Here is a 14305-nt window from a genome sequence, read left to right as displayed (position 1 = left end):
ATACAAGCTCTGGAACCAGATAAAATAATTTAAAAAAAAGACTAATTGTCATCGTATTAGGCCACAAGGCAGCACTAGGGATGGTGAATTATTGCTGCCCGCTCCTTTATGCGTTCTGCCTGCCCAGAATTATCTGGGGCAGCTGAGGGCGGGGTTATCAAGGGATGGGTTAGGGAAACAAGAGCCTGCCCGGCCTGTAAGGGACACAGGAAGGGGTGGGGGTGGGGTAGTGTTCTGTTAGGAAGGAAGCAATAGTTATTTACTCAATGTCTCCTGGAAAGATGGCCTATTAGGTCTTCAAAACAAGCTGGGGTCCAGTCACTCGCTTGAGGGAAGAGCCCAAGCCAGCAGCTGCCAGGGCCCCAGCGTCCTTTCCTCCCTGCACAGGGGTCTGGGTGTGACCTTGGACATTCATTGCATTTCTTAAAACAAATTCTCACTTGCAAAATGAGCCGGTGGGAGTTAGTGGGTTTTAAGCTTAAAAGAATACCTGCTCTGACCGAGAAACCTATAAACTGCTGGTTATCCCTGCGCTTAAAGTAACAATAAAAGTAGCTGGTGTGGTACCAACCCTGTGCCTGGCCCTGGTTTACAGTATTAATTCACTTCGTTTTTCCACCTATCCATGACACGAGTGCTGTCTGATCTCTTTTCACGGAAGATGAACGGAGGCACAAAGAGATCGGCGACGTGTCCAGGTTCACAGAGCCGGTGGCAGAGAGATGGGGCCAGGCGTCAGGCTCTGGTCGCGCCAGCGCGTTGCCTCGGCGCCTGCAAGCCCGGCGGGGCGCCGCGGCTGGGGGGCAGCCGGGTCGCGGGGTCTAGGCGAGGGGCCCCCACGCGCTCCGGGCGGGGCAGCGGCGCTGCCCTCGGGCCGGGGCCGGGGCCGGGCGCCCAGGGGGACCCGCAGCGGGCGGCGTCCGGAAGGGGCCGGCCGGCCGCGCCGCTGCTCCGGGTCGCCGCCCGGCCAGCTCGCCCGCGTCCCCGCGCCGCCGGGCCCGGCCCGCCCGCTCCCCGCCCAGTGGCCGCGCTGGAGCCGGAGCCGCGCGGAGCCGCGCGCGCAGTTCCCGGCCCAGGGCGCGCGCTGCTCGTGCCCGTGCCCGCAGCCGACCAGGAGCCCGAGCCCAGAGCGCGGCGTGCCGGGCGCCCCCGGAGCCGCGGGCATGTGAGGCCGCCCCGCCCGGGCCCCGCGCTCAGCTCGGCGACGGCGCCGCCCAGGTAGGGAGGCCCGAGCCTGCGGGCGGGTCGCCGGTGGGACGACTGTGGCTTTGACACCTTCGCAGCGTCACCTTTCCCTCGGCAGGGCGCGGAAAGCGACCTTCCTAAATTACCCCGGTCGTCGGTTCGTTGTGTGAGAAGGTGGTGGCAGTGACAGCTGTGGGTCGGTCGGTCGGTTTGTTTTTATTCCCGTGCGAATTAGGAGTAAAGAAGGTTGTTCAGGAGTGTGTGTGTGTTGGGGGTCAGGAGGGGGAATGACATGAAGATGCTTCTGCAGGAGTAAAGAAGGTTGTTCGTGTGTGTGTGTGTGTGTGTGTGTGTGTGTGTGTGTGTGTGTGTGTGTGTGTGTGTTGGGGTGCGGGAGGGGGAATGCCGATGCTTCTGGAGGGCAAGTTCTCTGGCTCTGTGTCTGTGCTTCCTGAATTGTCCAGGCCTTTTATCTGACCAGGCTGAACTGATTCAGGACTGTGTCTTTTAAGGGTTTAGGCTCAGAAGAAGGCCCCATTTGCTTAGCAGGGTGAGGGATGAATGCCCCGAACACGGCCGGGAGGGTAACTTGTGGCCCGTTCAGATAAGGGATGATGTGGCTGGTGTAGCTACAAGCCGACACAAAGAAGACACCGATTCACAAAAGGTATATGCAGCGTTTTACAGTTTATAGGGCCCTTTACACTTATTGCTCTTGTATTCTTCCAACAGTCTTGTAGGAGACATGCTTTATCACCCTCCGTTTACCACGGAGGAGGCAGAAGCCCAGACAAGCCGACCCACTTGTTGGAGGACTGGTGCCCAGAAGGAGAGAAACCTCTGGGCTCCAAACCCTTCCCCTTCACGTTAGCCCATGATGGCTCCCAGCTGCCCCCGCCTGCCAGGGCTTCTGACTGGGCACTGCGGAGGGAGGAAGGCTGTGGAGGAGGGTGGGTGGGCCCTGCCCAGGGAAGCTGTCCCGGGTGTGTCCGGGTGGCAGGGGCTGCCTGTCAAAACGCCTGGGTCCGGTGGTTTTTGCTCCACAAGCTAGGAACTGAGGTAAGGGACATTTCTGGCACCACAGAGAAGAGGTGAGCTGAGAGCTGCCCATCTTTGGAATACGAGGCCTGGGTCCCCTTGGCTCAATGCCAAGCTCCTGGCCGGTGAATGCAAAATGTGGAATTTCCAGGCAATTGATGATCTGAGGAGAGCAAGGGGTGGTGGTGGGGTGTTTGCTACCCCCTTTCCCACCCAATTTGTGTGCCCGATGGACATCTTTTTTTCTCTTGCCTCCTTTCAATTTATTTATTTAATATCCTATTTAAGTTTTCATTTTAATTTTTGTATTCATTCCCTCTATTATGTTTTGTATTCATATCCTATATTATGCTAGACAAAAGTGTGGGGCCTTTGGGGTGGGGTTTGATGGGGAAAAGCATGTGGACCCCCAATTTCTTTTTAGACTGATTTGCCTGGCTGCTGTCCTGCTGCATGAGGGACCACCTGTGCCCATCCACCCTTGGGTGGCTCTTGTGTAGTTCCAGAAAGGATACCTGACCTGACTTCGCACATGACCTTGGTAGGCCAGAACCAAGCCCTCCATTTCTAAAGGGCTCTGCCGAGCCCCGTGTGGCATATTGTGGCAACAGGCTTCTTTATGGCTTTGAAACGCATAACATCTTTTGAGTAATTCTACTACTCTTGGCGAAGCACTTGTTAATATTAGATTCATTTATTTTCTCAATGTTTATAGAATGTGCCAGGCACTGTTCCAAGTGCTGAGGATAGATAGAATAGTGAGTAAGATAAATGAAATCCTTGCCCCCTGATGGCTTAGGGTTCTGGGAGAAGGCACAGGACATCTGCAGTCTATCTGCATAAGGGGGTTCTTTGAATTGTGCCCCTTTGATCACCCTCAGTGTCACTAGTGGAGAGGACAAGAAGATGATGGACAAGGATAACAGTTCCTGGGTTCCCTGAAGAACAGCAGGGGTGCTGAGATATACACCCTGGCTTGGCTGTGCACCTGGACTAGGGTAGATGGAAAACTTTGGGTTGGGATGCACCAGTGGGAGGTGGGTGTCTGTCTGGAGACATTAATTAATCATTATTATTAATCAAAGCATTAATTAATCAAAGTGGCAAGGCTGGACAGTTATGTGAAACTACCACAGCATAGTGGGTAAGGAAGTACAGACGTTATTGTTATTTTGCTACATGACAGACCCACTGTGAACATGCCACTTTGAAGGACAGAAGTCGTAGGGGGCACTGTGACTCACAGGCCACGGTCCGGCCCCATAATTTCCCTATCTGCTGTTGTCAGCAGGTGCTTGGTTTGTGCATGCTTCTCTTGCAGGCCGTCAGGTGGACTGATAGGACCTGTGGAGTCAGCAGCTTTGTTATTTGCCCCTGGTTGCCTGCTGTGGCTCCAGAAGAGGCTGCTGCAGCCTCCTGGCCATGCCCAGCAAGCGGGAGCATGCAGAGGGATTCTGGCACCCCAGTGCTCTTGCTGAGTGTTGAAAGGGCCTGGGGTTCCTGAAGGACCCTGGTCACTTGCACATGTTTGGCTTCAGTGCTGTTTCCTCTTTTCATGCATGGGCAAAGTAATGGAGACATTTTTTTTCACTCCTACCTGTTCCAGAAAAGATTTGCAAGATGCTGTAAATGAAAAATAGGATAAAAGAAAAGCAAGAGTGGAGAGGAAGTGAAGCCTTCCGTAAGTCTTGAAATGGGTAAAATGTAACCCCTGATGAAGTATGTACTTGTAAAGCTGCCAAGTGGGGCTGCAGATATGGAGGAAAGCCTGGGTGCCTAGGCCTGCCTGTACCTAAGCAACTGAGACTGGACCACAGAGCAGACAAACTAGCATCTCTGGGGGTGTGCCCAGGCGCTGGGGTTTTTAAAGCCCCCCGACCCCACTCAGGTGGTTCTAACCTGTAGCTAAGGTTAACACCACAGTATGCTTCTCTGTTGGCAGTAGGAGAAAGGAAGCTTCAAAGGGCAGAGTGATCCATATCTTCAAGATGAAAAAGAAGTGCTCAGGAGAAGCAAAAGAATTCCTAGCAAAGAGAGAAGCAGAAAATTTCCCCTCAAGGTCCCTGTTCAGCCAGTGCAAAGAGCAGCTTTTAGGCTCTCTCAAAATGATCCTCATTGAAAGTGCAGTTGAAAGACTGACTCTCAGCTGGAGATGGGTGGTCTAGGCTTCCTGGGCTCTGCTCACCTGGCTTCCCCAACTGGAGAAATTACGGACCCCTCAAAATACAGCCAGTGACTCCTGATCAAGAGTTAAATTAAGAGTTTGATGCTGTCACTTTAGGTCAGTGCTTCTCACCTCACTCAAAACCCAGTATCTCTGTTTAATGCAAATATTTTTAAACATCCCTTTTATAATTCTGAAATGATGTAGTAAACTCACCACAATGTAATTTCCAAATAATAAGTATAATAGCTAGATGCAAAGAATAACAGTAGTTTGTATTAAAATTATGTATCTTGGTGTGTGGATGCTTGGGCAGAGGCTAACTAGGACCTAATGAGGTCACCAAATGTTTATGTGGACTGACTGTAGGCTAGCACGGGACAGCTCCAAGTGCCGTCCAGAACGGGGGAGTCCTGTGTGAGGCCAATTACCACTAAGTGATGAGTGACTTTCGGTCAGGATCTAAATGGTGGTCAAAGGCCAGTTCTCTGTGTTTTTACTGTGGTTGCATTTCTGGAAAATTCAGTATGTATGAAAATATGCCAACAATTGATAAAAATGGAGTTAGCCGTTAGGCTCCAAAAATGGTGAGGGATGTTTTTTATTGGCATGAATTATCGGTGTGATTCCCGGAAGTCACACAGGATACCGGACAAATCTTTCCTGGGTGGAATTGCCTTGTGTTGTCCTGCAAGTCTGGCATCCCTGGCCTCTACCACTAAATTCATTGTTGTCATCACCCGAACTGCCCCTTCCCCACAACTCCAAAGTGGCCCCTTAGGGACCATGATGGTCCCTTTGAGAACCATTACTTCCCCCACATCACTTGGTAGGAAGTGATGTAGAAACGGCAGGGCCCTGAGGGGTTATGAGCCGGTCATAGAGGGCTCTAATGTTGATAGTTAGGGGATCATAGAGGCAGTGATGGGAATCAGACTTGTGGGGGCCTTGTGCAGTGGGGGGTAACTGCTCAGGGGCACATGGGAACTCTAGGAGGGAGGGAAAGGGGCTACATCTTGATGGGGTATTCCTGGTGAACACGGTTGTCACAGTTAATGAAATTGTACACTTCAGATTTGCTCTGTGTTTCACTCTATGTGTCTTTGGTCTCAGTAGAAAAAAAAACCAGAAGTGAAAACAATTAAAAATTTTTGTAGGGAGTGCCTAGTCCTCAGCAACTACCTGTAGATCCCACTCAGAACCAGACTGTCTCAACCTGGCTGGAAGGCAGTGCTTGGGGACAGTCTCTCTCACAGTCAACTCCTTGACAAGCCTTGAGAGGCAGGACTGCATCTGAACCTCTGGGGAGCTGTGCTGGAGGGATGAAAGAAGCAGGAAAGGGCAAACAGTGTTTATAAGGGGACAAGGGACAGCCGACCAGAGCTGTTCCCATTGCCGGGTCTGGTTCCTGTTGTCTGGGAGCCCAGGGGGCTTGTAGGGGTGAAATGGAGAGCTCATTAAACTGCAGCCTTGCAGCCAAGAGGTTCAGGTCTGGCACACTCCTGTTTGTAGTCATCACACCCCTCTGGGACAGTCACCACATCCCCTGAGCCATTTTCCCCTTTTCCCTTAAAGCCTATGTGAAACCACCAGTCCAGGGCTTTGTACCTGTAACAGCTGAAAAGCTTTAATTTCATAGCGACATCTACTTTTATGTATCTCCATATCCTTGTGCATGATATTTTGATGACTAAAAACTCCCCTTGCCTCATTTGTACGGATGAATGTGCTGGATAAATATCCTGGGAGCTGGTCTTCTGGATCCATCCGCTGAGACGAGGATTGCCAAAGTTTGTGTTTCTTGGGCCTTCTGAGTTGCCTCTGTCACGGGAGTGGTTTTGTTTGCTCATACTTCTGCGAGGCTCTTTCTGTGGGGGAAGCTCAGTGACAGCCACGCAGACCTGCAGCTAGGTTTTAGGATGTCTGTGTTGGCCAAGTGGAAACAGTCACATAATATTTGGAGCACACTGTGGTGACCCCAGACTCCTCTGTGGTCACATCTGTGTCCTTCCCTGTCACATCCTGAGGGTCTCCTCAGGGCTTAGGGTTAAGTTGCTCTGTCTGGCCCCATGGGTGTGACTGATGCTTTCACTTCTTGTGATTGGGACTGAACAGAAATGACTGTGGGTGTTTATGTAGGGCAGTGCCTCTCAGAATTTACCACCAAAGGGCTCCTCTTGGGAAATGAGAAGCAGATGCTCAGCCCCGCACGCTGAGTAGCTCACCATAAGGGCTGTTTCTTTGATGACTCACAACTTATTGTGTGGAGATTTTTCTTTCCACTTCATACTATAGCTGTTTTCTCTAATATAAAAATAAAAGCTCTCCCCCGCCTCAACCCAGAAAGTCTTAGAGTAAAATCATACCCCAGGAAGACAGACTGAGTCCCCTGGCTGTCTACAGCTCTTCCTTGAGGATTAGGCAGGGGATTCTAGTTTAAGGGACAAGGACTTATGTGTAAGTACAAAATTCTAAAGTAGCTTCCACAGTTGTGTGGTTCTGTGGCTTTATAAGTAACTTCATTTATGCCTTGACATTTTTGGTCTTAATAATGAGACTGTTTAATAGTGAATTGAATTCTTATAGCAGGTGAAGGTCATGATTATGGGCTTCATTTAATACCAAAATCATTCCCCCTCCATGTTTCCACTGGTTTTCAATAGAACCTGGAGGCTTTTATGAGCTAAAGAAGCTGCTGCCGTGCTTGCTTTTTCCACAGACTCAGCCACAGTCGCCTGTCAGTCAGGGTCAAATGGTTGGAGCCTACTTTTCTGACTATTTCTCCATCATGTCAACTATAGACGTATGCACATGTTAATTACTGTTTGGGATTATCTGTATTAAATGATTCTGTATGTGTAGTGAAGAGGCACTCAGTGTGAAGACTGAGTTGGTGTGAGGTGCAAATGTGGAAAACACCAGGTTAGGATTTCCTTTTAAATCTCAGAGGTGGGGCTCTTCTCTGTTCCTAGAAACAGCACGAGCCACACTGGAACTGCTCCCTGCAGGCAGCGGGGACAGTGCAGCCATGCTGGACACTGCCGCCAGGGCCAGGCGCCTCTGCCACCACTCCCCCTAGAAATGGACCCACACAGCACATGGGTCTTCATGATGTTGGGGTGTGTGGTATGAGTGCCACCTCTCTTCCTGTGCCTGGCATCTGTCCTGGAAGGCAAGATTCACAATGTGGGGGAATTCTCAAGAATAAGAAGGAAATTCCTCAAGCTTGTGGGAAATTCCTGAGGAATAAGAGGACATTAATAGATATGATGTGGCTCCCATGTAGGAACAAATGCCCCCTCCCCTTCACTGGGTCCCAGGTCCAGAGGAAGCTGCCTGGGTTCTTGGGACAGCCCCTGTGTCCCCAGCTGTCACTCTTCCTGAGTCTGCACTCAGTAGGGAATTTCTTGCAGAGTGGCAGGACGTTGCAGTCAGATGAAGTCAGTCCTTCCTGAAAGGGGCTTCTGTTGAGGCCGCTGTGATCATTGTTAGTTCTCATGCTCAGTCTCTGCTTTTGTAATTGAGTTCACACTGCTGTTTCTCATGTTGGGTCTAGTGGGAAATTGCTTTATGCCTCAAATTTGCACTTTCCTTTTATCTTTAATGAACAGATACCTTTGTATGTATGTTCCATGTGCTCTGTAGTCATGTTGTTGAGCAAAAAGCTATGGGAACTGTACTTGGGAAGTCTACAGTGGCTGGCTTTTTCATGCGATTGTCATAGAAAGCTGTGCTTCCTGTTTTCACACCACGGTGCTGCTGGCTGGGGTGGGTGGCTAGCATCATGCCCTGCAGGCTGTCCTGTTTGGGCATCAGCGCCATGGTGCACTACCGCAGGGAGCTGCTGGGAGAAGGTGTCAGTGAGACGGAGAAACTTCCTACGGGGCATATAGCATCACTGCAGCCAAGGTAGGAGAGGGGAGCAGTGTCGTAGATTCTAAATTTATTGGGGGTGTTCATCCTTTCCCCTTACTTACTTGTTCTATTGTATGTGGAAAATTCATCTGAAGAATAACAGGGTGGAATACATCTGTGACTTGTTATTGAAGTCAGTATTTTCTAAAAGTAAATTTTGAATTGTACTACAAACCAAAGTTTCAAAAATCACAACAGACTTCTCTGAGTTGCCTTTCAACATGGGAGACTTACTTAACCTGGTGCTCCTTGCGGCAGGAATCACTCTCTGCTCTGGTCCTGCCCCACTGCTGTCCCTCTGGCAGGCCAGCCGTGGGGTAGGAGGCCTTGGGCCGCCCCTGAAGTCGTATTCTGCTGTGCTTTCAGTAGGGTCCTGGGCCACCTCCATGCTGGGAAACAGGCCCACATGTTTCTGCTCTCTGATTCACTGTGTGCCCTTAGCCCAGCCTTTCCCCACTTTGAGGCCAGGTATTTGTCCCTATGTAGTTTAATGCAGAGATGGTGGGGGTGGGGTAGGGGAGTTCCTTCCTTCCCTCCCTCCTTCTTTCTATTTATTGAGCCATTTCCACATGCAGGATGTACAGAATGGGGCCCCCTCACAGGAGTATGTGAGAGGAGAGGGTCTCCCCTGGCCCAGGTAGGGAAGGCCAGCCATGCGCAATGCTCCGCGCTGGGGAACCTGTGCGACTTGATGCTTCTGGCTGTGTAGGAAGGGGGTGTCACTGGGGGTCCCTGGGAGAGGTTCTGATCAGAATCTGCTTTGACCTAGCCCAAAGGTGCAGAGGAAGCCAGCTGGCTAGGAAAGGAAGAATGGGTGATAGTCCCGGGAAGCACCCTCGGGGCGCCTTGGGGGCAGCATGGCACAGTGCTCCCAGCTGGGCAAGGAGAAGGACCTGTTAGGGACATAGCAAGCCGGAAGTGAAGGCTGGAGAGCACGGTGGGCCTGGCCCTCCTCCCAGGAAGTCAGGACTCAGGAAGGGGGCGGTGGGCAGGCCAGGTGCTGCAGAGCTGCCCCGGAAGGTGGGCACCGGGGCCCTTTGCACTGTGAAACAAGAAGCTCATGGTGGCACGGACAGGACAGTGCATTTCAGAGGGACAGTGAACCTAAGAGGCAGAGGGCAGTGCTGTTCAGCTGTGTGTGGGAAGTGGAGGCAGAGGATATAAAAATTTTAAGAAGTTTCTGGGGTAAAGAGGAAGAGGGAAAGTGAAGTGGTTAGGCGGATGTGCGGGCCACTGGGCAGGTTTCCCAGGCCTTCCAAGTATGTGTATTCCTCTTGCCTGCCCTGCTTCTCTGCCTCACTCTGCCAACTTCCCTGACACCCTCCATGTAGTTCCCATCAGCTGCAGTCATTTCTGGAACACTAATAGAGGTGGGGAGGGCACAGGGCTAGGACTGGGGACAGGAAGATCCGGGAGTTGTCTCTATGATTCCATGTTATGTCATGATTCATGCTGAGGAGCCACTGTGCCTCGGACACTTTGCTGTTCTGCTGTGTCCTTTCTCAGAAGTCTAAAGTGAATAATGGGGTGGCATTTAGTACATTTAGTCCAAGTAAAGTGTTCAACATTGAATTAGTCAGGCTGTTTTATAAATCGGGCATGAAAAGTCCTTATGGTTAAGGCTTACAGGCTTTTTCAAAGACCCAAGGAAGTGATTCAGACCTTAAAAACAACATTACCCTCCAAAATACTAAAAGTAAACTGCAAAGCCAGGGACTGACTGGTGAAATGTCCTCAGTACATAACAGTGGGGCAATCACAGCAGGCTCTTTTGAAGTTATTTCTTATATGATTTGGAATGCAGCCTATTAAAATGCTTGGTATAGTATAAGGAAGAGCAAGGACTCAGAGTGTGTCTGTTCGGGCCTGCTCATTTTTTTCCTGGTGTGTGGTACATTCCTCTGAGCTTTATTCCCCAAGCGTATGAAGCAATGAGATTCCCAGAGGTGGTTTGGTTCATTTCTGCCTCCTGTGTCTAGCAAAGTGCCAAGTGCCTGCAGTCAATCAAAAATAGTTGGTGGCTGTCAACCTCTCTGTATTCCTCACCCCTGTGACTTGAGTGTCTGAAACTGTTGTTTCAAAAGACTGTGTGGAAACTGTACTCTTTACACATATGGCTCACTTTTGTATGCTAGGCTTTTTTTTTTTTTATACCTCTTGTAATCTGTGCAGTGGTCGGTGACTTTAAGCTTCTTCATTTAAGCCGACACTCGTGTGTTCTCGCTTCCCCAGGTAGACACAGCCCTCAAAGATGGTGACTCCCTCCTGAGACGCAGAACCACTTCGTACAAGAAAAGGCCTTCTCCAGGTCACAGGGCTGGATCACCCAGACGCCTCCTGGTCCCATAAACAGCTGAAGTCTCCACCCTCAGTTTCAGGTGGTCTTGGAATACCTCCCACTGTGTACAAAATGTTTTATCTTTGTTGGTACATTTTTCTTTGGGACAGCTCCCTGTCTGTGACCCCATGAAGAGCCTCTGCTCACCCACTTCCCAGGGTCACCTTACCTAAGGCTGCGGCTGTGGCCTGTGTGATGGTGGCTCCCCGTGCAGTGTCGTAGCTCTCTCTAGTTCTGGCACACTCTGGCCCTGTGTGCACTTCACTTAACTTTCTCTCTATACTCGAATTTTCATTTCTGTGGGAGGCAGCACCGCTCACCCAGTGCCAGGAGCCCCAGGCCCAGCAGTAGGGTGGGTGACACCATTAGGCATCACCTTGGGCTGTCTGTGGGTGCTGGAACCTGCCCTCCTTACCTTCCCTGTCCCCAACTGGGTAAAGCAGAGCTAACGCATCCCAGAGCCTCTCAGTCACCCTTCCTTTTGCCTGCCTCTGAGCGGGTCTCAGATGCACCCCGTTCTGTCTGTCTCCACTCACACCTGTATGTGCTCTCAGCTGGACATCCCCTCCATGCACCCTGCTCTTCCTACCTCTCCTCTTGTCTCCCGTTTATATTCCACATGGGTGCCAGAATTCCTGTAAAAAATGAAAATCTGATTGCATACCACCTTGTGGCTTAAAACCTTTAGTGATTTTTTTTCAACCTACAATTTGCAGTCCCAACTCTCAGTGAGACTTTTGGTGTTCTGAGCACCTCCCCCCTCCCTGGTTTTGCCACTTGGCACACTCCCCTCCCCGCTGTGGTTTATGCTCCAGAACATGACAGTGCTGGCTTCTTCCACGCCCTGCCAGCCACCCCATGAGGTTCAGGTGACACCTCGTCCTGGCACCCTCCTCCAGGCTGCATTAGGTCCCTCTCCTTCATGCCCAGGTATTTCTCTCTACATGGACACCCCGCATCGTGGCACCTCTCTGGATGTGCCCACCTTCCCTGCTGGCAGATGAGCACCCTGAGACCCTGGGTCATATTCCTGTGTTGTTCCCAAGGCCAAGAATCGATGCAGGCATGTAGGGGGTATTCAGTGTCTGGTTGGTGAATTGGGCAGTGAAGGAAAAACGAAATGAATGGATATCTGAAACTTACATTTGTCATCAGGGCGAGGGGCGATAATAGCTAGCATTTGGGTGTGACCATTTGACAGACAGTGTTTTGAGCTGTGTGCATCTGACAACTCATTTAATCCTCACAACAGCTGTCAACACAGATATTGTCATTGTCCCCATTTTGTCAATGGGGAACTGAAGCACAGAGGCTGAGCTTTTATGTGAGATACAGCTTGTGTCACATGTGGCTAATGCCTAGATTGTGGCCATCTTGGGGAGCAGGTTCTTGTTTTTAAATTTAATATTTTTAAATTAATTTTATTTCATTGTTTTTGTCTCTGGCGTTAGCCCCTGCCTGCCATCCAGTAGAACCCATGTTGGTGGGGTGCTTCCTGGTCAGCCAGCCTTTCACCTACTGGCAGTAGGAAGGCTAGTCGGGTTTGGCTTCACCCTTGGAATTTCTGTGCTGTTTGGGGGCCTAATGGAGTTTGTGCAGGTTTTTGTTAGGAGAATGTTAGTCTTGGGCGCATCTTTACCTCCTTCCTTTCTACTGTCATCACTCCCTTAGGTCGTGTGACTCTTAGCAGCTCTCCCATGACCTTGAGTTGGCCCCCTTGCTCTGGGATCCTGGGTTGGATATGGCTTCAGAGAGTCCCCTGCTGGTGGAAGGGGCCACGTCCCACCCCTCCTTTTCCCAGAGCAGTTCCCGGGCAGGTGCCGTAAAGCTAAGACCCCTGGAGCTTGGCTCCCATGTAATAAAGACTACTAGAGCAGGAAAGGGTCTGAGATCATCCTACTCAGCGCACTCTTGTACAGACGAGGGAACTGAGACCTGGGGCATGACCATGTCCAAGATCACACTGCCCTATGCTGGCCGACCCCCAGCCTGGGACTTGTGATTAAAGGTTTCCCTGTAATTAATTAGGAGTTATATCTCGAGATGCACTCTGTATTAACTTTGGTCTGGCATTTTCCTTTTCTTCTTCTCTGCCTAGGAATCAATCAAGCTAGACCTTGTAATGGAATAAACTAACAGCGGGCAGTGTTCAGTCACTTTCATGCTGACTTTGTTTTATTTTGGATAGACTAGAACCCAGGAGGCTAGATGAAAGGGGGTGGGATGGGCTTCCAGACACGGTCATTTGGACACTTCTTTCTCTCTCTCTCTTCATTGGAGGGGGAATGAGTGACTGGCCTGGAGCTGGTAATCAGAAAACATTTTAACCCTGTGTTTTTTCCTCTATCGTAAACACATTCTGCAGAGTTAACAGAAAGGGGCAATAAGCCTGGCTGTAAGACTGCAGATCCTTCTATCTTATCCTAATAATCTGAGTATCATCTAAAGATAAATATGATAAGAACACTATTGAGCTAGACTAATTTGGTAGAAGGCTAATTTATACAAATAACTAAAATATCAGAATTACAGGATATATAAGGAATAAGTAAGGAATTTCCTTGCTCTGGCTCAAGGCTGAACCAGCCTTTGGGACCATTGTCCTCAGGATGGGAGTTAGCGGAGGAGGAGAATACGAACACAGGTATTGCTCATGCTTAGAAAGTTGTTTTTTCCTGTGCATTTAAGATGTACAATTGTGTTTTTTTTCCCACATTTTAATACCATTTCTTAAATAGAACGTTTTTCAGTCAATATACAAATGACTGCATGCTATTAGAGTCTGAATTAGTGATATCTTAGTTAAAATATTTTGTATTTGCAGTTAACTTGTAGCTACTAATAAAAATATAGGCAAATTTCGTCTTGTAAAAATTAAAAGACGAATGTGCTCAAAGCATGAAATTACATGGTCGACTCTGGACAGTGCCCCTGAGGTCAGGTAGAGGGGACAGCTGTTTCTTCTGTTCGTTTTTTTCACCCATCCCATGAGAAGTTACTAAGGGCTCCCGGGATCCAAGAGCTGTGCCAGCTGCTGTGGGTTCAGGGGTAGGCAAGTCATGGTGCCGGCCCTTATCCAGCAGTAGGATGTGCTGCGGGCTAGGACCTGCATAAACACAGGTTGCCACGTGGGCCCAGAGGAGGAGGCCCAGCCAGGCAAGGGGGCTGGGCATTCCCTGGGCAGGGGAGGAAGTCAGGTGCAGGGAGCAGGGACGGGTGAAGGCAGAGGCTGTGTGGCTGGAGGACAGGGCAGGTGAGGGCTGATGCCTGTATTGGGCTGAGAGGGCACTGGGGGGTGGAGGTGACAGGGTCACGGAGCCTGGGTCTCGGGTTGGGTGAGTGCACGGTCGGTGCTGGGCAGTGCTGTGCCTGCCACTGAGGAGGGGACCAAGTTTGCTGGGAGACAAGGAGTTTGTGGTTTGTGGCCTCCTGAGTTTGAGATACTCGCGGGTGCTCAGATAGATCTGTGCAAAACTTCACTGGGCATACAAGACAGGACCGTATTGTACATAGCCGTAGGGTCCCCACTTAGGAACACCTAAAAGCATTCAGAAAGGGAGAGACCCCGTACTGAACATGAACTTTATTTGGGCTTGAGAAGTTTAGAGAGGTAGGCAAAATTGAGGTTTTTTTTTTTCTTCTTTACATTCAGTTGATATTTTAGT

At 50.2% G+C, this 14305-nt stretch overlaps 1 protein-coding gene across 5 annotated transcripts in view; it reads left to right on the top strand.

Annotated features, from left to right (window-relative positions):
* IL1R1 (interleukin 1 receptor type 1) overlaps positions 1-14305 on the top strand; it is a 128097-nt gene that overhangs the window by 87889 nt on the left and 25903 nt on the right. For 3 of the 5 annotated variants that reach the window (XM_057496891.1, XM_036907394.2, XM_036907396.2), the window contains one exon: positions 10535-10680. The gene's annotated coding sequence lies outside the window, so the exon portion shown is untranslated. Of the gene's footprint in view, positions 1-1079; positions 1219-3829; positions 3905-10534; positions 10681-14305 lie in introns of those variants that run through there. The other 2 variants (XM_036907395.2, XM_036907393.2) reach the window with 2 other exon arrangements.

Source organism: Manis pentadactyla, chromosome 2 (genome assembly GCF_030020395.1).
Source record: "Manis pentadactyla isolate mManPen7 chromosome 2, mManPen7.hap1, whole genome shotgun sequence".
NCBI classification, from domain to species: domain Eukaryota; kingdom Metazoa; phylum Chordata; class Mammalia; order Pholidota; family Manidae; genus Manis; species Manis pentadactyla.
This window is presented reverse-complemented; position numbering and strand designations above follow the sequence as displayed.